Here is a 27,507-nt window from a genome sequence, read left to right as displayed (position 1 = left end):
GATACATCTGCCCCCTCTCTCAGTGACAGATCTGCCCCCCTCTCTATGTGACAGACCTGCCCCCCTCCCTCAGTGACACATCTGTCCCCTATCTCAGTGATAGATCTTCCCCCCTCTTTCAGTGACAGATCTGACCCCTCTCATTGTCATATCTGCCCCCCCTCTCTCAGTGACAGACCTGCCCCCCTCTCTCAGTGACAGATATGCCCTCCCTCTCTCAGTGACAGACCTGCCCCCCCTCCCTCAGTGACAGATCTGCCCCACTCTCTCAGTGACAGATCTGCCCCCTCTGTGTGACAGATCTGCCCCCTCTGTGTGACAGATCTGCCCCTCCCTCTCTCAGTGACAGATCTGTCTCCCCTCTCTCAGTGACAGATCTGCCCCCTCTCTCAGTGACAGACCTGCCCCCCTCTCTCAGTGACAGATCTGCCATCCCTCTCTCAGTGACAGACCTGCCCCCCTCCCTCAGTGACAGATCTGCCCCACTCTCTCAGTAACAGATCTGCCCCCCTCTCTCAGTGACAGATCTGCCCCCCCTCTCAGTAACAGACCTGCCCCCCTCCCTCAGTGACAGATCTGCCCCCTCTCTCAGTGACAGATCTGCCCCCCACTCTCTCAGTGACAGATCTGCCCCCACTCTCTCAGTGACAGATCTGCCCCCCTCTCTCAGTGACAGATCTGCCCCCCTCTCTCAGTGACAGATCTGCCCCCCACTCAGTGACAGATCTGCCCCTCCTCTCAGTGACACATCTGCCCCCCCTCTCAGTGACACATCTGCCCCCCTCTCTCAGTGACAGATCTGCCCCCCCTCTCTCAGTGACAGATCTGCCCCCCTCTCTCAGTGACAGACCAGCCCCCTCTCAGTGACACATCTGCCCCCCTCTCTCAGTGACACATCTGCCCCCCCCTCTCAGTGACACATCTGCCCCTCCTCTCAGTGACACATCTGCCCCCCTCTCAGTGACACATCTGCCCCCCTCTCTCAGTGACACATCTGCCCCCCCCCTCAGTGACACATCTGCCCCCTCTCTCAGTGACACATCTGCCCCCTCTCTCAGTGACACATCTGCCCCCTCTCAGTGACACATCTGACCCCTCTCTCAGTGACACATCTGCCCCCTCTCTCAGTGACACATCTGCCCCCCTCTCTCAGTGACAGATCTGCCCGCCTCCCTTAGTGACAGATCTGCCCCCTCTCTCAGTGACACATCTGCCCCCTCTCTCAGTGACACATCTGCCCCCCTCTCTCAGTGACAGATCTGCCCCCGCCTCCCTCAGTGACAGATCTGCCCCCCTCTCTCAGTGACAGATCTGCCCCCGCCTCTCTCAGTGACAGATCTGCCCCCTCTCTCAGTGACACATCTGCCCCCCTCTCTCAGTGACAGATCTGCCCCCCTCTCTCAGTGACAGATCTGCCCCCGCCTCCCTCAGTGACAGATCTGCCCCCCTCTCTCAGTGACAGATCTGCCCCCGCCTCTCTCAGTGACACATCTGCCCCCCTCTCTCAGTGACACATCTGCCCCCCTCTCTCAGTGACAGATCTGCCCCCGCCTCCCGCAGTGACAGATCTGCCCCCCTCTCTCAGTGACAGATCTGCCCCCGCCTCCCTCAGTGACAGATCTGCCCCCGCCTCCCTTAGTGACAGATCTGCCCCCCTCCCTCAGTGACAGATCTGCCCCCGCCTCCCTCAGTAACAGATCTGCCCCCCCTCTCAGTGACACATCTGCCCCCCCTCAGTGACAGATCTGCCCCCGCCTCCCTCAGTGACAGATCTGCCCCCGCCTCCCTTAGTGACAGATCTGCCCTCCCTCCCTCAGTGACACATTACATCATGGCTGCTCGCGGTGCATTGTGGGCGGGGAGGAGAGATCGCCATTTTCATTGGGGCGCAGCAGCAGACAGGCGGATACCGGCAGCGCAGCAGCAGCAGGCGGGGAGGATGCGCTCAGGGACCCCGGCGGCTGTCAGCTAGTAGAGGCCAGGGCCCGGGCCTGTGACAGATCCCCAGACACATCATCCATTGCCCGTGGAGAGCGCTGCGGCGGCACTGACCGCTGAACGGTATGGAGGAGAGGGGGCGGCTGGGGGTGTGAGTCCGGGTGTGACGGTGTACACAAGGGGGGATCAGCGTGGTGAGTGTGTGAGGGGAGGAGGCGCAGGGTCTCATCATGGAGGGTGGCTGTCATTATGCGGGAGACCCGGGGATGGAGGCAGCATGGCTGTCAGGAAGACCTTGTACTGGCTGCATTGTCCTCTGTGCTCCTGTGCAGGGATGGAGGCTGCATTGTCCTCTGTGCTCCTGTGCAGGGATGGAGGCTGCATTGTCCTCTGTGCTCCTGTGCAGGGATGGAGGCTGCATTGTCCTCTGTGCTCCTGTGCAGGGATGGAGGCTGCATTGTCCTCTGTGCTCCTGTGCAGGGATGGAGGCTGTATTGTACTATGGGGCATGGTCCTCTGTGTAGGGATGGAGGCTGTATTGTACTATGGGGCATGGTCCTCTGTGTAGGGATGGAGGCTGTATTGTACTATGGGGCATGGTGCTCTGTGCAGGGATGGAGGCTGTATTGTGCTATGGGGCATGGTCCTCTGTGCAGGGATGGAGGCTGTATTGTGCTATGGGGCATGGTCCTCTGTGCTCCTGTGCAGGGATGGAGGCTGTATTGTACTATGGGGCATGGTCCTCTGTGCTCCTGTGCAGGGATGGAGGCTGTATTGTGCTATGAGGCATGGTCCTCTGTGCAGGGATGGAGGCTGTATTGTACTATGAGGCATGGTCCTCTGTGCTCCTGTGCAGGGATGGAGGCTGTATTGTGCTATGGGACATGGTCCTCTGTGCTCCTGTGCAGGGATGGAGGCTGTATTGTACTATGAGGCATGGTCCTCTGTGCAGGGATGGAGGCTGTATTGTACTATGAGGCATGGTCCTCTGTGCAGGGATGGAGGCTGTATTGTACTATGGGACATGGTCCTCTGTGCACCTGTGCAGGGATGGAGTCTGTATTGTAATATGGGGCATGGTCCTCTGTGCTCCTATGCAGGGATGGAGACTGTATTGTACTATGGGGCATGGTCCTCTGTGCAGGGATGGAGGCTGTATTGTCCTCTGTGCTCCTGTGCAGGGATGGAGGCTGTATTGTACTATGGGGCATGGCCCTGTGTGCCCCTGTGCAGGGATGAAGGCTGTATTGTACTATGGGGCATGGTCCTCTGTGCAGGTATGGAGGCTGTATTGTACTATGGGGCATGGTCCTCTGTGCAGGGATGGAGGCTGTATTGTCCTCTGTGCTCCTGTGCAGGGATGGAGGCTGTATTGTACTGTGCGGCATGGCCCTCTGTGCTCCTGTGCAGGGATGGAGGCTGTATTGTACTGTGCGGCATGGTCCTCTGTGCTCCTGTGCAGGGATGGAGGCTGTATTGTACTATGGGGCATGGTCATCTTTGCTCCTGTGCAGGTATGGAGGCTGTATTGTGCTATGGGGCATGGTCCTCTGTGCAGGGATGGAGGCTGTATTGTACTATGGGGCATGGTCATCTTTGCTCCTGTGCAGGGATGGAGGCTGTATTGTGCTATGGGGCATGGTCCTCTGTGCTCCTGTGCAGGTATGGAGGCTGTATTGTGCTATGGGGCATGGTCCTCTGTGCTCCTGTGCAGGTATGGAGGCTGTATTGTACTGTGCGGCATGGTCCTCTGTGCTCCTGTGCAGGGATGGAGGCTGTATTGTACTATGGGGCATGGTCATCTTTGCTCCTGTGCAGGTATGGAGGCTGTATTGTGCTATGGGGCATGGTCCTCTGTGCAGGGATGGAGGCTGTATTGTACTATGGGGCATGGTCATCTTTGCTCCTGTGCAGGGATGGAGGCTGTATTGTACTATGGGACATGGTCCTTGGTGCTCCTGTGCAGGGATGGAGGCTGTATTGTGCTATGGGGCATGGTCCTCTGTGCTCCTGTGCAGGGATGGAGGCTGTATTGTACTATGGGGCATGGTCCTCTGTGCTCCTGTGCAGGGATGGAGGCTGTATTGTACTATGGGGCATGGTCCTCTGTGCAGGGATGGAGGCTGTATTGTACTATGGGGCATGGTCCTCTGTGCTCCTGTGCAGGGATGGAGGCTGTATTGTACTATGGGACATGGTCCTCTGTGCTCCTGTGCAGGGATGGAGGCTGTATTGTGCTATGGGGCATGGTCCTTGGTGCTCCTGTTCAGGGATGGAGGCTGTATTGCTTACTATGGGATATAGGGCCCGATTCAGACCTGATCGCTGCTGTGTGTTTGTGCACGGCGGGCGATTATTGATTGACTGCACATGCTTCTGCGCAGGGATGGAGGCTGCATTGTTCTATAGTCCTTGGTGCTTCTTTGCAGGGATAGTCTGTATTGTACTATGGGACATGGGGCCTAATTCAGATCTGATCGCAGCAGCAAATTTGTTAGCAAATGGACAAAACCATGTGCACTGCAGGTGGGGCAGATGTAACATGTGCAGAGAGAGTTAGATTTGGGTGGGGTGTGTTTAAACTGAAATCTAAATTTCAGTGTAAAAATAAAGCAGCCAGTATTTACCCTGCACAGAAACAATATAACCCACCCACATCTAACTATCTCTGCACATGTTACATCTGCCCCCCCTGCAGTGCACATGGTTTTGCCCATTACCTAACAAATTTGCTGCTGCGATCAGATCTGAATTAGGCCCATGGTCCTTGGTGCTCCTGTGAGGGGATGGAGGCTGTACTGTACTATGGAATATGGTCCTTGGTGCTCCTGTGAGGGGATGGAGACTGTACTGTACTATGGAATATGGTCCTTGGTGCTCCTGTGAGGGGATGGAGGCTGTACTGTACTATGGAATATGGTCCTTGGTGCTCCTGTGAGGGATGGAGGCTGCACTGTACTATGGAATATGGTCCTTGGTGCTCCTGTGAGGGATGGAGGCTGTACTGTACTATGGAATATGGTCCTTGGTGCTCCTGTGAGGGGATGGAGACTGTACTGTGGAATATGGTCCTTGGTGCTCCTGTGAGGGATGGAGGCTGCACTGTACTATGGAATATGGTCCTTGGTGCTCCTGTGAGGGGATGGAGACTGTACTGTACTATGGAATATGGTCCTTGGTGCTCCCGTGAGGGGATGGAGGCTGTACTGTACTATGGAATATGGTCCTTGGTGCTCGTGTGAGGGGATGGAGGCTGCACTGTACTATGGAATATGGTCCTTGGTGCTCCTGTGAGGGATGGAGGCTGTGCTGTACTATGGAATATGGTCCTTGGTGCTCCTGTGAGGGATGGAGGCTGTGCTGTACTATGGGGCATGGTACTCTGTGCTCCTGTGAGGGATGGAGGCTGTACTGTACTATGGAATATAGTTTTCTGTGCTCCTGTGAGGGATTGAGGCTGTACTGTACTATGGAATATGGTCCTTGGTGCTCCTGTGAGGGATGGAGGCTGTGCTGTATTTTGGAATATGATCCTTGGTGCTCCTGTGAGTGGATGGAGGCTGTACTGTACTATGGAACATGGTCCTTGGTGCTCCTGTGAGGGGATGGAGGCTGTACTGTACTATGGAATATGGTCATTGGTGCTCCTGTGAGGGGATGGAGGCTGTACTGTACTATGGAATATGGTCATTGGTGCTCCTGTGAGGGATGGAGGCTGTACTGTACTATGGAATATGGTCCTCTGTGCTCCTGTGAGGGATGGAGGCTGTACTGTACTATGGAATATGGTCCTTGGTGCTCCTGTGAGGGATGGAGGCTGTACTGTACTATGGAATATGGTCCTCTGTGCTCCTGTGAGGGATGGAGGCTGTACTGTACTATGGAATATGGTCATTGGTGCTCGTGTGAGGGGAAGGAGGCTGTACTGTACTATGGAATATGGTCCCTGGTGCTCCTGTGAGGGGATGGAGGCTGTACTGTACTATGGAATATGGTCCCTGGTGCTCCTGTAAGGGGATGGAGGCTGTACTGTACTATGGAATATGGTCCTTGGTGCTCCTGTGAGGGATGGAGGCTGCACTGTACTATGGAATATAGTTCTCTGTGCTCCTGTGAGGGATGGAGGCTGTACTGTACTATGGAATATGGTCCTTGGTGCTCCTGTGAGGGATGGAGGCTGTACTGTACTATGGAATATGGTCCTTGGTGCTCCTGTGAGGGATGGAGGCTGCACTGTACTATGGAATATAGTTCTCTGTGCTCCTGTGAGGGATGGAGGCTGTACTGTACTATGGAATATGGTCCTTGGTGCTCCTGTGAGGGATGGAGGCTGTACTGTATTATGGAATATGATCCTTGGTGCTCCTGTGAGGGGATGGAGGCTGTACTGTACTATGGAACATGGTCCTTGGTGCTCCTGTGAGGGGATGGAGGCTGTACTGTACTATGGAATATGGTCCTTGGTGCTCCTGTGAGGGGATGGAGGCTGTACTGTACTATGGAATATGGTCCTTGGTGCTCCTGTGAGGGATGGAGGCTGCACTGTACTATGGGGCATGGTCCTTGGTGCTCCTGTGAGGGATGGAGGCTTCACTGTACTATGGAATATGATCCTTGGTGCTCCTGTGAGGGGATGGAGGCTGCACTGTACTATGGGGCATGGTCCTCTGTGCTCCTGTGGAGGTTTTGTTCTAGGCGAGACGTGTACATTGGGTCTCAGTGAAGAGATGAAGGCTGTATTGCTATGGAGGAACCGTGCTCATTGGTGCTGTATGGTCCTGGAGAATCCATGGTATTCTGCACTCTGTATGGATAGATGCTGGACCATTGGAGAAACTATGGTCCTTGGTGGATATGTCTCTCTCTTGAGGAATATAGTATTAGAGGACTCATGGTCAGTGCTCAGTTGCGGAACCATGGCTGAGCCCAGTGAAGATAGATGCTATATAGCGCTGAAGGAACCATGTTCATTGATGCTCCCTCTGTATTGCTATATGCTGCATAGTCCTGGGAGAGCCGTAGTCATTGGTTCTCAGTAAGGATGGATGCTGCATAGTCCTGGGAGAGCCGTAGTCATTGGTTCTTAGTAAGGATGGATGCTGTATCGTTCTGGGGGAGCCGTAGTCATTGGTTCTCAGTAAGGATGGATGCTGCATAGTCCTGGGGGAGCCATCAGTCATTGGTTCTCAGTAAGGATGGATGCTGCATAGTCTTGGGGGAGCAGTAATCATTGGTTCTCAGTAAGGATGGATGCTGCATAGTCCTGGGGGAGCCATCAGTCATTGGTTCTCAGTAAGAGGGAGGCTGTGTCGTTCTGGAGGAGCCGTAGTCATTGGTTCTCAGTAAGGATGGATGCTGCATAGTCCTGGGGGAGCCGTAGTCATTGGTTCTCAGTAAGGATGGATGCTGCATAGTCCTGGGGGAGCCGTAGTCATTGGTTCTCAGTAAGGATGGATGCTGCATAGTCCTGGGGGAGCCGTAGTCATTGGTTCTCAGTAAGGATGGATGCTGCATAGTCCTGGGGGAGCCATCAGTCATTGGTTCTCAGTAAGGATGGATGCTGTATCGTTCTGGGGGAGCCGTAGTCATTGGTTCTCAGTAAGGATGGATGCTTTATCGTTCTGGGGGAGCCGTAGTCATTGGTTCTCAGTAAGGATGGATGCTGTCTCGTTCTTGGGGAGCCGTAGTCATTGGTTCTCAGTAAGGATGGATGCTGTATCGTTCTGGGGGAGCCATCAGTCATTGGTTCTCAGTAAGGATGGATGCTGTATCGTTCTGGGGGAGCCGTAGTCATTGGTTCTCAGTAAGGATGGATGCTGTATCGTTCTGGGGGAGCCGTAGTCATTGGTTCTCAGTAAGGATGGATGCTGTATCGTTCTGGGGGAGCCGTAGTCATTGGTTCTCAGTAAGGATGGATGCTGTATCGTTCTGGGGGAGCCGTAGTCATTGGTTCTCAGTAAGGATGGATGCTGTATCGTTCTGGGGGAGCCATCAGTCATTGGTTCTCAGTAAGGATGGATGCTGTATCGTTCTGGGGGAGCCATCAGTCTTTGGTTCTCAGTAAGGATGGATGCTGCATAGTCCTGGGGGAGCCGTAGTCATTGGTTCTCAGTAAGGATGGATGCTGTATCGTTCTGGGGGAGCCGTAGTCATTGGTTCTCAGTAAGGATGGATGCTGTATCGTTCTGGGGGAGCCGTAGTCATTGGTTCTCAGGATGGATGCTGTATCGTTCTGGGGGAGCCGTAGTCATTGGTTCTCAGTAAGGATGGATGCTGCATAGTCCTGGGGGAGCCGTAGTCATTGGTTCTCAGTAAGGATGGATGCTGTACCGTTCTGGGGGAGCCGTAGTCATTGGTTCTTAGTAAGGATGGATGCTGTATCGTTCTGGGGGAGCCATAGTCATTGGTTCTCAGTAAGGATGGATGCTGTATCGTTCTGGGGGAGCCGTAGTCATTGGTTCTCAGTAAGGATGGATGCTGTATCGTTCTGGGGGAGCCGTAGTCATTGGTTCTCAGGATGGATGCTGTATCGTTCTGGGGGAGCCGTAGTCACTGGTTCTCAGTAAGGATGGATGCTGCATAGTCCTGGGGGAGCCGTAGTCATTGGTTCTCAGTAAGGATGGATGCTGTACCGTTCTGGGGGAGCCGTAGTCATTGGTTCTTAGTAAGGATGGATGCTGTATCGTTCTGGGGGAGCCATAGTCATTGGTTCTCAGTAAGGATGGATGCTGTATCGTTCTGGGGGAGCCGTAGTCATTGGTTCTCAGGATGGATGCTGTATCGTTCTGGGGGAGCCGTAGTCATTGGTTCTCAGTAAGGATGGATGCTGCATAGTCCTGGGGGAGCCGTAGTCATTGGTTCTCAGTAAGGATGGATGCTGTACCGTTCTGGGGGAGCCGTAGTCATTGGTTCTTAGTAAGGATGGATGCTGTATCGTTCTGGGGGAGCCATAGTCATTGGTTCTCAGTAAGGATGGATGCTGTATCGTTCTGGGGGAGCCGTAGTCATTGGTTCTCAGTAAGGATGGATGCTGCATAGTCCTGGGGAGCCGTAGTCATTAGTTCTCAGTAAGGATGGATGCTGTATCGTTCTGGGGGAGCCGTAGTCATTGGTTCTCAGTAATGGTGAATGCTGCATAGTCCTGGGGGAGCCGTAGTCATTGGTTCTCAGTAAGGATGGATGCTTTATCGTTCTGGGGGAGCCGTAGTCATTGGTTCTCAGTAAGGATGGATGCTGTATCGTTCTGGGGGAGCCGTAGTCACTGGTTCTCAGTAAGGATGGATGCTGCATAGTCCTGGGGGAGCCGTAGTCATTGGTTCTCAGTAAGGATGGATGCTGTATCGTTCTGGGGGAGCCGTAGTCATTGGTTCTCAGTAAGGATGGATGCTGTATCGTTCTGGGGGAGCCGTAGTCATTGGTTCTCAGTAAGGATGGATGCTGCATAGTCCTGGGGGAGCCGTAGTCACTGGTTCTCAGTAAGGATGGATGCTGTATCGTTCTGGGGGAGCCGTAGTCATTGGTTCTCAGTAAGGATGGATGCTGTATCGTTCTGGGGGAGCCGTGCTCCTGGCACCCTTTGTAGATGGACATTTGCAGGCTTTTGACAACTATGTTATGGATGGATATGCTTACTCTTCAAAGCTATTAAATGAGATATATATATATCGTATTATACATTATGAAATTGAATTAGCATTTTTCTTTTCTTTTTTATTGGTGATTCAGGGCAGCTGTAAATACTCCATTATACTGTCCTATATAATGTTGTACTGTCATGGCCCTGGGTGTTCTGCAATGTGGACTGTTGCTCTGGGGAAGACATGGTGACCGTTCCTGGTGACACTGTGGTACTGCGGGGGGTGCGATGGGTGTAATTCCAGAGAGTGGTGGGATTATTTGGGGATTATGCAGTAAAACAGAATATATACGTCTCTGAGGGTCAGGGAGCGGTGTAAGCAGATGGCATTAGAGGATGAACTCTGAGCAGACCCTGCAGTGGAGGTCCAGGGAGTGTCTCTTATATTATTTATTGCGTTTATATAATGGTTTTGCTAGCCGTGCTATATAATAATGCTTATAGCATACAGGGTTATAATGTATGCACACGCTATGATTACTATTCCGCTTTAAACAGACCTTTATTTCACAATCGGAATCTGCAGCTAATGGAAGAAGAGCCTGGAAGATGGTCTCAAGCTGTGTGGATGGGGGGGGGGGGGGGGACAGAGGAAGTGGGAGGAAGAGAAGCAGGAAGCATTGGGGGTCATTCTCTCTGAGCTATTCGCTTGCTGTAGGTCTTTGCAGCGCAGCGATCAGGTCAGAGCTGTGCATGCGCTGATGCCGCAGTGTGCTGGCGCATGGCTGATGGCCGACGGCTGTCGTTTCCTATCGATCGCCTCTGTCTGATTGACAAGCAGAGGCGGTCGCTGGGCGGGAGGAGGAGGTGGCACGGCGGCGTTTGGCCACCATTTTGTGGGCGCGGTCTGGCCAACAGGCTTGGCCGGACCACGCGAGGGGTGGGCCGCAGCGGGTATCTCCCAGCCAGCACGCTAAAGCTGCGCTGGCCGGGAGCTACTCCTGAAGTGAAAAAGCATCGCCGCTGTGCGATGCTTTTGCACTTCTGCGACGGTGCTGGGCGTCCCCCCGCATGTCCATGTTCCTGATCGTAGAACAGCTACAATCAAGTCGGAATCACCCCCAAAATCTGGTGCAGCTGGGAGTGGAGCTTCAGCCTTTTTTTCTCACACACATGGGTGTCTATGAAGGCAGACTCCTCGCTGACGGTAATATAGTCACATATATCGGTCTCGGAACTGGTTAGTTATTGTGTATACACGATCAACATGACCTGTAAATTGCAGCTATTACAGTATGGGACTATGGCTGTCACAAATCACTGTAAAGACTGTGGGAGACGAGTGCGTCTGTATAATGGCAGGAACGGTTTGCTATCGGGCGTTTCTAGTATGTAATGTTTAGTAGTAAGTTGCCAGTCAAAGAATTTGATCTTTTAATAAATGGTATTTTATAACATTCACCAATAAATACTAAGTTGTTACAGTAGGGGGCTATTAAATTCTGAGCGCAGTGTGCGGAGTTTGGCCGGAATGTTGAGGCTCTTTGCTCATTGCTCAGGAAAGTGAGTGTAGATTCTCTAATGTTTAATCGGTAATATGTGTAGCTGAACATAACAGTGACAACGACACATCACTCAGAATTGAATACCACTCAAAATATCAAATCTGTTGTAATATAATTAACCTTTGGTATATCTTATTACAATAGCTTGTCTTTTGTTACCGGTCATGTAAGATTGAAGTGCCCTTCAGCGGCCTTACAGATAGGACATCTGCATGCACGCAGAAAACCACCTCTCTATGGGCCTAATTCACACCTGATCGCTAGCAGGCGATTTTTGCAGTCCTGCGATCAGATAGTCGCTGCCCATAGGGGAGTGTATTTTCGCTTTGCAAGTGTGCGAACGCATGTATAGCAGAGATGTACAAACAAATTTTGTGCAGTCTCTGCGCAGCCCAGGACTTACTCAGCCGCTGCGATCACATCAGCCTGTCCAGGACCGGAATTGACGTCAGGAACCCTCCCTGCAAACACTTGGATACGTCTGCATTTTTCAAAACACTCCCAGAAAACGGTCAGTTGACACCCACAAACGCCCTCTTCCTGTCAATCTCCTTGCCATCGCCCGTGCGAATGGATCCTTCATATAAACCCATCGCTGAGTGGCGATCCGCTTTGTACCTGTGCAACGCACCTGCGCATTGCAGTGCATACACATGCGCAGTTTGGACCTGATCAGCCGCTGTACGCAAACGCAGCCTAGAGATCAGGTCTGAATTACCCCCATAAATGGTTATCTCCAGTATGTCTTGTGATTAGGAACATGATGCATGTATCGCAGAGAATGCTTTATAAAAGCGGTGTGAAGATTTGGTGGCCCGTTAGGAGAGAGCACTGTTTGGGTATGGCGCACTTGTTTTGTTATGGCAGAGAAAGATGACGGGCGTTGTACTGTACCTGTAGGTTACTAATGATTCTTAATTTGTCTGCTACTAATTGTATGAGCATGGTGAAGTTATGACTGTGATGCATGCAGGCCAGTATGTAGTACATGGTAGCTTTGAAGGGAATGCTGCAAAATACCATTTATTGGTGAATGTTATAAATACCCTTTCTATACAGACATTGCAGTAGTACTCATCACCTGGCTGCTAGTCTGATATCCTTGACCTAACCTGAAAGCAGGTGGATGAGAGTCGCAGTGAGTCACGCATACACCTGTTCTTGTACTGAGTCACCTGTCCCCGTGTAAGGGTGTACTGCATTGCTGAGAAGCCTGTGTGCTGCTGCTGTGTGCCGCTGCCTCTGCTCCCCTGACACATGCCAGTTGGAGCCATAGCTGGTGTTTTTATCTTGGCGCTGATATTTGTGTCTTGTCATTCCCTCCCCTCCATAGGGGATGTAGCTGCGTCACTAATCTATCTCCATCGCTGCTTCCAGCCTCATCCTATGACTTATACACAGGCGGTGCCAGGCTCCACTTCCCCCTCACATCTCTCAGGGCTTCCTCAGGAACGATCTGGAATATAGCTAAGCCAGGAATCCACAGAGGACTGCACCGCACATACGCACGTGCAGGAAGGCTGGTCGTCTCAGCGCTTTGGCCGCATTCTCCCATATGATTAAGAATAATATATATATATAGTATTTAATGACCGTGTGACAATGCACATGATGTGTGTTTCTATCTACACTGGTGTATTTGTCTAGTGTATATGAGTTTGCACATTTGAGCAGCTTTCGCTGTGACTTAATAAGCCTTATAATACTGTGTATAAGTGCCGCCATTCTCTTTCTGTACTCATATAGGAGGACTGTCCCTGTAAATCTGTTCCCAGGGGACTCCATATTACACCTCCTGCTCTGTTGCAAGGTTACATACAACTACCCGCGTTTCATTGCAGAGGATTATTATACCAGCGAGTCTCTGGGCCTGGTCCTCGCTGTGGGCTGTTGCTGACACACCCTGCCAGTGATGCATCAGGGCACTGTCATTCTGCTGCCGGCTGAGACAAAGACCTACAATTACTGAGCGACTTGCCACTTAAGAGCACGCAAACCTTTTTCTTGTCATGCCCGTCTTATTGTTCAACAACACTAGGTTTTTTTTCCGGACATACGGATCATAAGCTACTAAAATCGAGGCATTATATTCTTGGAGCTGAGGAAATGATTGGCCAATTAAACTGCATTTTCTGCCGCCTGGTTGACATGGCATTAACCATTTAGTTACGCAGCAGCTTAAAGTGTGATGTCGCTCTTGAGTGTTTTCCATCTGGGCCTTGTGCAGGGTTTGCTGGTATTTGTAGTTAGTCACTTCCAGGCTGCATTTGACCTGCTGTGTATTTGGGCCTATGGGGGTCATTCCGAGTTGTTCGCTCATTGCCGATTTTCGCAACGGAGCGATTAAGGTGAAAATGCGCATGCGCATGGTACGCAGTGCGCATGCGCTAAGTATTTTAGCACAAAACTTAGTAGATTTACTCACGTCCGAACGAAGATTTTTCATCGTTGAAGTGATCGGAGTGTGATTGACAGGAAGTGGGTGTTTCTGGGCAGAAACTGTCTGTTTTCAGGGAGTGTGCGGAAAAACGCAGGCGTGTCAGGATAAAACGCGGGATTGTCTGGAGAAACAGGGTAGTGGCTGGCCGAACGCTGGGTGTGTTTGTAACGTCAAACCAGGAATGAAACGGCCTGAGCTGATCGCAATCTGTGAGTAGGTCTCGAGCTACTCAGAAACTGCTAAGAATTTTCTATTCGCAATTCTGCTAATCTTTCGTTCGCAATTCTGCTAAGCTAAGATACACTCCCAGAGGGCAGCGGCCTAGCGTGTGCAATGCTGCTAAAAGCAGCTAGCGAGTGAACAACTCAGAATGACCCCCCATATAAAGGCTAAAGCCTTGACGTGGAAGGCCCTAGATTTAGGTTTAACCATTAACTTTTCCTGTCACTGTGTATATATTTTTTGTGAAGGGGTGGACAGAGCTCAGGAGCCAGGTATTGGCACATCTACATAAAGTCTTCCATGACCCCCTATAAGAACTCGCTTTTGGGGCCTAATTCAGATCTGATCGCAGCAGCAAATTTGATAGCTAATGGCAGACGTAACATGTGCAGAGAGAGTTAGATTTGGGTGGGTTATATTGTTTCTGTGCAGGGTAAATACTGGCTGCTTTATTTTTACACTGCAATTTAGATTTTAGTTTGAACACACCCCACCCTAATCTAACTCTCTCTGCACATGGTACATCTGCCCCCCCCCCCCCCTGCAGTACAGCATCTGAATTAGGGCCTTGATTTCACGGTATCAATGTCCAGGCTTGCTGTAACACAGTGTGTGTTATAGAAGATCTACACTGTCTAGATAAACAATCGTTAGGTCGACAGGTAAGTCGACAAGTAAAAGGTAGACAGTGGGCAAGGTCGACGGGGTCAAAAGGTCAACATGACAATGGTCGACACAATTGTTTTGTTTATTTGTTTTTTGGATGTCATTTTGAATGTTTAAACTAATCTAAGCACGGTTGGTGGAAACATGAACCCTTGAGGGATCGCTTCACTCGCCACGCTTCGGGCGAGGTGGCTCACTGCGCTCACCACAAGTTTCTATTCCCAATCGTAGTCCACGTGGATAGTAAATCCAGCAAAAATTGGAAAAACAGGAAACCCCCCAAAAAATCTGTGTCAACCTTTTGTACCTGTTGACAGTAAGCACTGTCAACATTTTGACCTTGTGCACCAGTCGACCATATGGAGTTGACCTTTTGACTGTCAACCTATGCAGTCCAAACAATTAGTAAGGCTTGGTTGTACTCCTGGTCAGGTACCACCTACACAGCCTTGTAGTGATACCACCAGTCTGGAGTCTTAGCAATCCCGGATGGGTAATGTCAGGATATCATTGTCCGGCCTTTCTGCTGAGCCACTGCCCACTCTGCTTCCTCTCCTTACGTGGTATCACACCATACACTGCAGCAATCCCGGATGGGTAATGTCAGGATATCATTGTCCGGCCTTTCTGCTGAGCCACTGCCCACTCTGCTTCCTCTCCTTACGTGGTACCACGCCATACACTGCAGCAATCCAGGATGGGTAATGTCCGGAGATCATTGTCTGGCCTTTCTGCTGAGCCACTGCCCACTCTGCTGCCTCTGCTTACGTGGTACCATGCCATACACTGCAGCAATCCCGGATGGGTAATGTCCGAAGATCATTGGCCGGCCTTTCTGCTGAGCAATCACCCACTCTGCTGCCTCTCCTTACGTGGTACCACACCATAGACTGCAGCAATCTCGGATGGGTAATGTCCGGAGATCATTGGCTGGCCTTTCTGCTGAGCCACTGCCCACTCTGCTGCCTCTCCTTACGTGGTACTGCAGCAATCCCGGATGGGTAATGTCTGGAGATCATTGGCCGGCCTTTCTGCTGAGCCAGTGCCCACTCTGCTGTCTCTCCTTACGTGGTACCACACCATACACTGCAGCAATCCCGGATGGGTAATGTCTGGAGATCATTGGCCGGCCTTTCTGCTGAGCCACTGCCCACTCTGCTGCCCCTCCTTACGTGGTACCACACCATACACTGCAGCAATCCCGGATGGGTAATGTCTGGAGATCATTGGCCGGCCTTTCTGCTGAGCCACTGCCCACTCTGCTGCCTCTCCTTACGTGGTACCACACCATACACTGCAGCAATCCCGGATGGGTAATGTCCGGAGATCATTGGCCGGCCTTTCTGCTGAGCCAGTGCCCACTCTGCTGCCTCTGCTTACGTGGTACCACGCCATACACTGCAGCAATCCCGGATGGGTAATGTCCGGAGATCATTGGCCGGCCTTTCTGCTGAGCCACTGCCCACTCTGCTGCCTCTCCTTACGTGGTACCACGCCATACACTGCAGCAATCCCGGATGGGTAATGTCCGGAGATCATTGGCCGGCCTTTCTGCTGAGACATCACCCACTCTGCTGCCTCTGCTTACGTGGTACCACACCATACACTGCAGCAATCCCGGATGGGTAATGTCCGGAGACCATTGGCTGGCCTTTCTGTTGAGCCACTACCCACTCTGCTGCCTCTCCTTACGTGGTACCACACCATACACTGCAGCAATCCCGGATGGTTAATGTCTGGAGATCATTGGCCGGCCTTTCTGCTGAGCCAGTGCCCACTCTGCTGCCTCTCCTTACGTGGTACCACACCATACACTGCAGCAATCCCGGATGGTTAATGTCCGGAGATCATTGGCCGGCCTTTCTGCTGAGCCACTGCCCACTCTGCTGTCTCTCCTTACGTGGTACCACACCATACACTGCAGCAATCCCGGATGGGTAATGTCCGGAGATCATTGGCCGGCCTTTCTGCTGAGCCACTGCCCACTCTGCTGTCTCTCCTTACGTGGTACCACACCATACACTGCAGCAATCCCGGATGGTTAATGTCTGGAGATCATTGGCCGGCCTTTCTGCTGAGCCAGTGCCCACTCTGCTGCCTCTCCTTACGTGGTACCATACACTGCAGCTTGCTGCTTCTTGGCTGTAGTGCTCAGAGACCCTCATGCCTCTCTACAACCCCACAGTGGCCAGGACTGTCTCACGCATGGCAGCTCTGCCTGAGAGAGACACCTGCCGGGTTCTGCAGCTCCCTGCCATCATCATCAGCTGCAGTTGGGCCACCTTCCGGTTACCTATTAGCAGCACTACTACTCCGAGCCAGGGGCCAGTGACCGGCAGGCGCTCCAAGGTCACATAGATCGTCACCTGAACAGATCAGCGGAGCACCGGGTCACGTTATGTACACAGCAGATTACTCAGCCTGGCTCTCGCAGCCATTTATATATACTGCCTTCATACCAGAGCCTATCAGAGATGTCCGCTCCTTAACACCTTCCACCCCGGGTAATTGTGTGATTGTATCTGGGTGGCTGCATTGATTCTCTTTTGTGCTGGATGTGTTGTTGTGAGAGCTTTGTGGCAAGGGCAGTGTGGAGGAAATGTCACAAATAGTTACAGCTTTCTAAATGCTTACCTTCTGCAAAGTTGTGTATGGCAATTGCAAACAAAAGTTGACAACCCCCCTGTTGTACCACATCATGACACCGCAGTTTTTGCTTCATTTTCTCATGTAATTGAATTAAAAAAAAAACAATTTTGCAATTGGGATACGGTCGTTGGTTCGACACAGCTTAGGTCGACCACTGAAGGTCGACATGTCAAAAAGCCGACATGAGTTTTTCACTTTTCCCCCCCTCAATTTTTTGGATTTTTTCATACTTAACGATCCACATGGACTACGATTGGAACAGTAATCTGTGCCAAGCGCAGCGGTAGCGGAACGAGGCACCTTGCCCGAAGTATGGCGATCAAAGCGAGTCATGTGAGGGGACACGGTGCACTAATTGGGGTTCCCTGTGACTTTACAAAAAAACAACACCAAAAACCGTAAAAAAACAACCCATGTCGACCTTTTGACCATGTTGACATATTGTCCCTGTCGACTTAATGCATGTTGACCTTCCATGGTCGACCTAATGCATGTCGACCTTCCATGGTCGACCTAATGCATGTCGACCTTCCATGGTCGACCTAATGACCGTCGACCTAAGTTGTGTCTGTCCAACGACCCATACCCAATTCCTTTAATTAACATGTCTGTTATTAAAGTCTTAGGAACACAATACGGTTCCGGTATGAATGTTATGGTCGACATGTTATGGTCGACAGTCATTAGGTCGACCCCTATTGGTCAACACATGAAGAGGTCGACATAGATTTTTGGACTGTTTTTGGGGTTATTTTTTTTGTAATATGACTAGGAACCCCAGTTAGTGTACCGCGTCCCCTTGCATGGCTCGCCATGCTGCGAGTACAGACACATGAAAATGGTCGACACATGATGGGTCAACACATGAAGAGGTCGACATGGATTTTTGGACTGTTTTGGGGGTTATTTTTTTCGTAACATGACCAGGAATCCCAATTAGTGTACCGCGTCCCCTTGCATGGCTCGCCATGCTGCCGGCAAGGTGCCTCGCTCTGCTACCGCTGCGCTCGGCACAGGTTACTATTCCCAGTCGTAGTCCACGTGGATGGTAAAGTATGAAGAATTGTAAAATCTAATTTGTTTTAACAAAAAGCCTCGTCGACCTTTTCATATGTCGACCTGTCATGCGACAACCTTTTTCATGTGTTGACCATGTGTCAATGTCGACCTAATGACTGTCGACCATAAAATGGTCGACCATCCAAACGGACACCACACAGTACATTACCAGCAGACGTATACGGGGCTATTACGGAGCTTTATAGTGAAAGGAGAGATGAGGTTTGTGTACTGGGGATCTTACTAGGGAACGAGACAGAATGGATTTCTGGGGATCTTACTAGGGAACGAGACAGAATGGATTTCTGGGGATCTTACTAGGGAACGAGACAGAATGGATTTCTGGGGATCTTACTAGGGAACGAGACAGAATGGATTCCCCAGGAGATCCCTATAGCCGCAGAGCGATACTATTTCTGTTTTGCTCTGGGAGAATGTGCAACCTGTCAAACCCTGACAAGTGAGAAGTGTCACACCCTTCCAGCGTTCATGCTGACACCCATAATGTGACATTCTCATAAAGTGCTTCTTAGGAAATGTAACGTGGGCTGGAAGAGAGATTTAGGCTTTCACAGCCGTGGAACACAAGATGCATCAAGCGTTGGAACCGATGCGGCAGTCCTTGGGATTTACGGCTTTCCTGTACGTGAAATAGAAGCACCGATACTTATACATAGACTGTATATACCTTTATATTAGCATGGGAGATTTATCCCAAAAAGTTTCTAAAAATGTATAATGCCCACGAAGAACTAGAGTGCAATAACTATTCACAAAGTAACCGGTCGCCTGTGACCTGTTCCGCTGTAATCCGTTTATTTTCCCTACTTTGGGACCCTCCTGTAAAGAGCCGGGATAGCTTACAGGCTTTTGAATGGCGATGCTATACAATGACCTTTGAACTATACTACATATACACGAACATCAACCAATCAGTGCGCAGAATATACTGTATGTCAAGCTGTTCTAATAACTAAATATTATTGTATAAACTAATTCATACATTATCAGCGCACGTTAATACGCCTCCATCCAATTATATGCGAGTCTGGCAGTGTTGTTTGTTTTCATGAAACTCACGGACTTTGCATGAATGCGGATCCCTGAGATCATGCGGGATCCAGTTAGAAATGCCTATTCGCAGCGACCTGGGAGAGGGGCATGAAAACGTCAGGAGACCTTCTTGAACCCTAAAAAACTGACTGCTTCATTGGCAGGAGCATATAGAAGGGTCTTAGTGGGCAGAACGCTCTTAAAAAGTGTAAATTGGCTGATTTGTGCTGATTTGAGGCCGCTTTAAATTTTATATAAAAATAATGATAAAAAAGCTATTATTTTTAACTGAGTTAAAATACATTTGGGGTCCTTAAATAAACAAAAAAGAAGTTGTTGGGGCAATTTGACACCATTGTGGTTAATTCAATTCAGCGTGATATGAATAGCGGTAGGAAGAAGATTGGGGTTGCGGTGTTCTAGGAAGTCCAAACATTTTAACTTTCAAATCCAGATTTTCCTTCCTTTTCACATCCTCAGGGGGGTGCGCACAAAAAATGGGACATTCCTCTGAAAAAGCAATGCGAGTTTGGAATTGGATAGCAAATTTAATTTGCTGTGTGTTTGCAGTGAAAACGTCTTGCATAAAACAACGCTCACCTAATTGGATTGACCCCATTTTTTCTTGTGTTTTGTTATATATGTGTAGACTAGGGAGGCCAATCCTGGGCATTCTTTTCAATACGGGGTCTCTGGATTGAAAAAATGCTCATTCATGGGATTCCCGGGATATCTGGAATTGGGTTGGTAAAAATAAAAAAATATTAGTTTATGCCGCACCACCCAGACCAGGGCCCACAGTGATTCGCCTCTCTCGTGGTGCGAGCGGGCAGGAGGTGCGGCTGGCGTTGGCCTGCGGATAAGTGGCACGGCTGGCGTTGGGCTGTGAAGCATAACCTCTGACCTTACGTGACGCTGCGCACAGCCGAGGCAGCAGGTGCTCAGTGCTGCCTGGCATTAGAGTAGGAATAGAACCACACAAGGGGCTTCGTTGCGCAACCCCCCCACCCTCCGCGCCGGCCACCTAACAGCTGAGATCCCGGCATTGGTATGATGACTGCCAGTCACACAAACCCAACCCTATAACCTGCATAAACCTATTGACTCCTGCTCGCATACACTGTACACACAATCAGGTTCTCTGGACACCCTGAAAGGTCTTCTTCTCCCCAGTCACTACACTGGTATAATGGGGCGTATGATGAGTGTGTGTGTTGGAAATGTTAGGTATTGCGGAGACTTCTTAAAACACGGTAAACCATATAGATGTTTTATATAAAGGACCAGTCTGCGTCACCTGTGGTCCTAGACCCTAATGACGCTCTCAGACATGTGACCTGGGAATGTGCGGGGTCTACCAAGCTAGCAAATTCTCAGGTCTCAGCTCCGTGACCCTGGGCGTGGTCCTGGGTGTGAAAGGGGTATAAGTGGTGTCACATGTATTGAGAGGCCCTGGTGTTCAGTCGTGCAATACATTCTACTAGGACCAGGACATTTTTGTGTGACGGTAAAGATCACCCTTCGTTTAGACGATCTCCTGCGTGTGTCCCGTAGAAGAAGTAAGGACGTGAGCTGATGTTTGTGTCGGCTGCTCCTCAGAATTGACTCATACTTACCAGCTATGTCATTTTATAATTTTCCCTCCCTGTTTTAAAGAGCTTTAGAACATGAGTAGACGCTTGTCAGTGTGTTATGTACTGTTTAATGGAAAGACACTTTAATTCGGTAAACATGTTGTGCTTGCTACCTAACTAAACTGATATTTACCTCCACGCGAGCGTAGGTCGGTCTGTGGGTGTTATTCCTTGTTCAGTTTCAGCTGCCCATTACCTCTCCATACTGGTGGCACCATGTTGTACGCTGTCCAAGCGTTTGCAGGGCGGGTGTCTGACGTCAATTCCGGTCCCGGACAGGCTGAAGTGATCGCAGCGGCTGAGTAAGTCCTAGGCTGCGCAGAGACTGCACAAAATCTGTTTGTACAGCTCTGCTACACATGCGACCGCACACTTGGACAGCGAAAATACACTCCCCTACGGGCGGCGACTGGGGGAGCGCAGGACTGCAAAAAAACCCTAGCTAGCGAACAGGTCTGAATTAGCCTCTAGGTCACCTCTGCTCAAGCATGGATATCATTAGAACCTGGACTATTATGTGCCTTGAGAACCGAGGTTGGGAATGCCTGCCTGAGATAACGTTGGCTTTGTCATCTACTTTACAAAATGGTGGTCATAGGCGTTTCTATAATGGGTACGGTGTGCAGGGACCCCTAGGTCTGGGGGGTGGGGCCCACACTGCACCCATATATTATCCTTACCTCTCCGGAGCCCCGCAACAGCAGCTCTGCACTGCGGACAGAAATCACTTGGAAAATTGTCGCCGCGGCCACTTCCGAGCGATATGCACATTGGTGATGTCCCCGGGAACAAGGTGCGGGCGCCATGTTTCCGGAGATCTGCGCATGCGCTGTAGGCTGTGACATTATGCCAGAGTCTACTGCTGCCGGAGAGGAGGGGCCCGCAATGGAGGCTGCACCCGGATCCCCTCTTAAATCGCCTCTGATGGCGGTGCTTTCAAAAGAATTACATTCTTTGGAATAAAATAACCAAAACCAAAGCAATACAGGTTCCTGTGTGTAGAGGTAGCGGCCCTCTTGGTCAGCAGTACAGCGATTCCCGCCTGGAACGCCTGTATGTCTCAGTATCCTGTGTGTGGAGGTAGCGGCCATCTTGGTCAGCAGTACAGCGATTCCCGCCTGGAATGCCTGTATGTCTCAGTATCCTGTGTGTAGAGGTAGCGGCCCTCTCAGTCAGCAGTACAGCGATTCCCGCCTGGAACGCCGGTATGTCTCAGTATCCGGTGTGTAGAGGTAGCGGCCATCTTGGTCAGCAGTCCAGCGATTCCCGCCTAGAACGCCTGTATGTCTCAGTATCCTGTGTGTAGAGGTAGCGGCCATCTCGGTCAGCAGTACAGCGATTCCCGCCTGGAATGCCTGTATGTCTCAGTATCCTGTGTGTAGAGGTAGCGGCCCTCTCAGTCAGCAGTACAGCGATTCCCGCCTGGAACGCCTGTATGTCTCAGTATCCGGTGTGTAGAGGTAGCGGCCATCTTGGTCAGCAGTACAGCGATTCCCGCCTGGAACGCTTGTATGTCTCAGTATCCTGTGTGTAGAGGTAGCGGCCCTCTTGGTCAGCAGTCCAGCGATTCCCGCCTGGAACGCCTGTATGTCTCAGTATCCGGTGTGTAGAGGTAGCGGCCATCTTGGTCAGCAGTACAGCGATTCCCGCCTGGAACGCTTGTATGTCTCAGTATCCTGTGTGTAGAGGTAGCGGCCCTCTCGGTCAGCAGTCCAGCGATTCCCGCCTAGAACGCCTGTATGTCTCAGTATCCTGTGTGTAGAGGTAGCGGCCCTCTCGGTCAGCAGTACAGCGATTCCCGCCTGGAACGCCTGTATGTCTCAGTATCCTGTGTGTAGAGGTAGCGGCCCTCTCGGTCAGCAGTACAGCGATTCCCGCCTGGAACGCCTGTATGTCTCAGTATCCGGTGTGTAGAGGTAGTGGCCATCTTGGTCAGCAGTACAGCGATTCCCGCCTGGAACGCCTGTATGTCTCAGTATCCTGTGTGTAGAGGTAGCGGCCCTCTCGGTCAGCAGTACAGCGGTTCCCGCCTGGAACGCCTGTATGTCTCAGTATCCTGTGTGTAGAGGTAGCGGCCCTCTCGGTCAGCAGTACAGCGATTCCCGCCTGGAACGCCGGTATGTCTCAGTATCCTGTGTGTAGAGGTAGCGGCCATCTTGGTCAGCAGTACAGCGATTCCCGCCTGGAACGCCTGTATGTCTCAGTATCCTGTGTGTAGAGGTAGCGGCCATCTTGGTCAGCAGTACAGCGATTCTTGCCTGGAACGCCTGTATGTCTCAGTATCCTGAATGAAAACTCTTTTGTATCACAACAATTTTCACTTCTCCTCAGTTGGGAGCCTTCGGAGCCTCCTCGTGTGCCCTGAGGGGGGGGAGGTGATTTCCTCTGAGGAGGATTTTGCAGAACCAGTCATTCAAAGCCTGGTATGTTCTTATCTACAAATATTGGGGGTCATTCCGGCCCGATCGCTCGCTGCAGTTTATTGCAGTGCAGTGATCGGGTCAGAATTGCTCAAGCGCCGGCGCCGCAGTGCGCCGGCGCATGCCGTGCGGCCAAAGGCCGTCGTTCAGTAGCGATCGCCTCTGTCTGATTGACAGGCAGAGGTGGTCACAGGGCGGGAGGGGGCTGGACAGCGGCGTTAAGCCACCGTTTAGGGGGCGCGGCCCGGCCAACGCAGACGTGGCTGGACCGTTGGGGGGCGGGCCGCGGCGGCTGTGTGACGTCTCACGCAGCCGCTGTGGCCAGTGGCAGTGACGATCAACTCCCGGCCAGCGGCAGGAGCTGCGCTAGCCGGGAGTTACTCCACAAATAAAAAAGCATCGCCGCTGTGCAATGCTTGTGTATTTGTGCGGGGGGGAGGGGGCGGCACTGACATGTGGAGTGGACTAGCCCTGTGCTGGGCATCCCCCCCACATGTCAGGGAAGAGGAGTGTAGCGCTACGATCAACTCGGAATGACCCCCACTGTGTATAGTCCATGCGTGTTCATTCAGACTGTGTGCCGCGGCTATCCATTTAAAATGTAGATGTTTATTTTAACATAATGGTGATTGAGCATTTCTCTCGCTCATCAGATCACTTGAAGGTCATAAGCAAATATATCATCTCTTATTCCTTGTTTTCTATTACAGTAGCGCTTTACATACTGATGCTTTACCATTCATTATTGTATTGTTGGTGTGTATAAATAGTATGACACCCCCAGTACCTGCAACCGATGAGTGATCCTTGCTTCCATGTCCTTAGACTTCTGGCGTAGGATATCTGGGGCCTTCACTGCTGACACATGGATGTGACTCCATTTACATTGTTTTTTTTTGTTGTTGTTGCAGAATTGAATTTAGCTTTTAATACAAATGACCTTGTCTTGTGGTTTGCTCAGAGGCCTTCTTAGGATGTCCTGTCTACTTGTGGCAGGCCTGACCTGAGTATACCCCCCTGTATGTCATGTGCAGAACGTTATGTGGGCTGTGGTGCCGTGTACATTGCATGTTGTATGACTGGTGGTGTCATCGCTCCTCCCTGGAGCCCTGATGGAAGCTTACATGTCATGTAATTGCTGGAGGCCATTTCTGTAGTGGTTCCGGGTTTGTTCCTCCGCACAGCGCGGCCTATTGTCAGGTGCCCAGTCAGTGACGGACAGAGGTCACCCGAGCAGGAAATTCTGGTGTGGTTCATCAATCATAGGACCCTGGAAACCGTAACATAGTGATATGCTGCAGGGCACATTGTGGGGTAAGGTGAAGGTATCATTCACCCAACCCCGGAAATACTACCTTACAGTATGTCATTATTAGCCAAGATGCAAAGCACTATGAGGCTCATTTCACAAATGGAAGTGTGTGTGTGTGTGTGTGTGTGTGTGTGTGTGTGTGTGTGTGTGTGTGTGTGTGTGGGGGGGGGGGGGGATTATTTATTGTATTATTGCAGAGTTGTGTATTTTTATAAGTTATTTATATCGTGCCTGCAGCGCTTTATGCAGAATATTTAGTCATTGTCATCAGTCCCTGTCGCAGTGGAGCTTACACTCTATTGGGGGGTATCCAATCTAGCGCGATGGACGCGATCTGTGGTTCCGCAGCAAAACTTTTCCAGCATCGCAAGTTTTCCTTCGCACCTCTGAGCTCTAACGTATAAGGGCAATATATATAATAATGTATAAAGCACAGAAGGCACATTGCATTGAGTTGAGTGCCCTCTTATATTCCCTATCACATGAACACACTAGGTTTAATGTTGTCAGCAGCCAATTGAAACCCACACAAACATGGAGAGAACATATAAACTTTGCACAGATCAGCCATGACCTCCATGCTGTGAGGCAGCAATGTTTACCACTACGCCAACTGTGCTTTATGCAACGTGCCGTGCAAAAGTATCCGGCATTTCTTTCAGTGTTGCTGGATTGCATACGATACTTCTCTCTCTTCCAATCGGTACCTTATATAAACTTACATGTACAGATAGGACACATTTAGCTGCTTTGTGAAAGTGTGTCGTCCCCCCCCCCCCCCCCCCCCCCCCCCTGCCCGTGGCAGGTAATTGTCACATTTTGAAACATATCACTTTCCCGTAGAATAGCTTTTTTCCTGGAATACTGACATGACGTGATAGACAAACCTGATTGTCTCTGTCCTTCTAAAGTGCTGCACGTTATTATCCGTGATAATTAAAATGATATATTTAGTCAATGGAAGCGATACCTGTAATATATCGGCAGGCATTTTATATCTGCATTACAAGATGTAACAAATAAGGCAGCAGAACAGGCAGGGGTTTGGGGGATGCAAGTGAAGGCTCAGACTTTGCAGTAATTATTATTATCCTTTATATGGCGCCATAAGGGTTCCGCAGCGCCTGATGTACATAAGCAATGAGCAGTACAAGGAAACAGTGACTTGCAAGACACATACGTGGTATATAAGCGCTGCACCAGCCGTGATAATATGGAAATAAGCATCAGGGTAGTAGAACCCGAGGGTTAGGTGCTGTTGTATGGAGTAGATTGTAGTATAAGGAAGGGAAGGAAAGTACATGAAGGAAGAGGGCCCTGCTCGTGAGAGCTTACATTCTAAAGGGGAGGGGCACAAGTATTGTAAACACATAGGGGAAAACATAAGATGGGTACACACTATATAATATATTAGCCAACAGGTATAGTGGGTAGCCCCAGTTTATCTTCTGATGAATTGTGTGGTTGCGTCTTCCCATCTAATGTGCTGTACGTCAGAAGGGACGATGCGACGTAACATTGGTCCTGTTACATTATATTGTGCCATTGTACGTCGCTTTGTGCAGTGCGTACAGTACATCTTATCGGCCCATCACAAGATCGCTCAGGTGTGTTCCCTAGCCTTACATTTCAATGTCTGAAGGATAACTAGGTGGATTGTAAGCTTGTGTGCAGGACCCTCGCGCTTTGTCTGTTGTCACCAAGTCTTGTGTTATTACCTGTTAGTTCCCGGTTCTGCAGTGCAGCAGACTACGCTGGCGCAATAGAAATAAAAGTTCATAAATAAATAAACTGAATGTCTGTGAGTGACAAATACAAAGTACAACTATAACTCCCATCAGGTAACTGCATTTCAAAGTGGTGTTCAAGAAATTTGAATGACATTGATCACTTCCACCGGGAAGAATAGGTGACTCGCCCATTACCAGCGTTCATCACCCTTGGTGCTCCTGTGCAGGGATGGAGGCTGTATTGTGTTATGGGGCATGGTCCTCTGTGCTCCTGTGCAGGGATGGAGGCTGTATTGTACTATGGGGCATGGTCCTCTGTGCTCCTGTGCAGGGATGGAGGCTGTATTGTACTATGGGACATGGTCCTTGGTGCTCCTGTGCAGGGATGGAGGCTGTATTGTACTATGGGACATGGTCATCTTTGCTCCTGTGCAGGGATGGAGGCTGTATTGTACTATGGGGCATGGTCCTCTGTGCTCCTGTGCAGGAATGGAGGCTGTATTGTACTATGGGGCATGGTCCTCTGTGCTCCTGTGCAGGGATGGAGGCTGTATTGTACTATGGGACATGGTCCTTGGTGCTCCTGTGCAGGGATGGAGGCTGTATTGTACTATGGGACATGGTCATCTTTGCTCCTGTGCAGGGATGGAGGCTGTATTGTACTATGGGGCATGGTCCTCTGTGCTCCTGTGCAGGAATGGAGGCTGTATTGTACTATGGGGCATGGTCCTCTGCTTCTGTGCAGGAATGGAGGCTGTATTGTACTATGGGGCATGGTCCTCTATTCTTCTGTGCAGGAATGGAGGCTGTATTGTACTATGGGGCATGGTCCTCTATTCTTCTGTGCAGGGATGGAGGCTGTATTGTACTATGGGGCATGGTCCTCTATTCTTCTGTGCAGGGATGGTGGCTGTATTGTACTATGGGGCATGGTCCTCTGTATTCCTGGGGAGAGGAGATGGCTCTGGGTCTTGTAAAGTGATGACAGCTGTATTGTTATGAAGGAATTGAGCTCATTGGTGCTCACTGGGGATGAATGATGTATTGTCCTGGAGGAACTGTGGTCCTTGGTGCTCCATAAGGATAGATGCTGTATAGTCCCGGAGATATCATAGTCCTTGGCACTCAGTAGGGATAGGTGTTTGACTAAGGAGAACCGTGGTCCTTGGTGCTCAGTTCAGGTGTATGCTGTGAACAATAATTCTGGAGGAACTATGGTCCTTGGTGCTCAGTTCAGGCGGAT

At 50.6% G+C, this 27,507-nt stretch overlaps 1 protein-coding gene across 9 annotated transcripts in view; it reads left to right on the top strand.

Moving 5' to 3' along the window:
• The first annotated feature begins 1,852 nt into the window (after positions 1-1,852).
• The window catches only part of KLC1 (kinesin light chain 1), an 88,810-nt gene continuing 63,155 nt past the window's right edge, over positions 1,853-27,507 (top strand). For 3 of the 9 annotated variants that reach the window (XM_063948520.1, XM_063948518.1, XM_063948521.1), the window contains exon 1: positions 1,854-2,061. The gene's annotated coding sequence lies outside the window, so the exon portion shown is untranslated. Of the gene's footprint in view, positions 2,062-27,507 lie in introns of all 9 variants that reach the window. The other 6 variants (XM_063948523.1, XM_063948522.1, XM_063948524.1 and 3 more) reach the window with 3 other exon arrangements.

The sequence above is a fragment of the Pseudophryne corroboree genome, chromosome 12, assembly GCF_028390025.1.
Source record: "Pseudophryne corroboree isolate aPseCor3 chromosome 12, aPseCor3.hap2, whole genome shotgun sequence".
Lineage (NCBI taxonomy): Eukaryota > Metazoa > Chordata > Amphibia > Anura > Myobatrachidae > Pseudophryne > Pseudophryne corroboree.
Note: the sequence above shows the minus strand (reverse complement) of the source record. Positions and strands in the feature narration are given on the sequence as shown.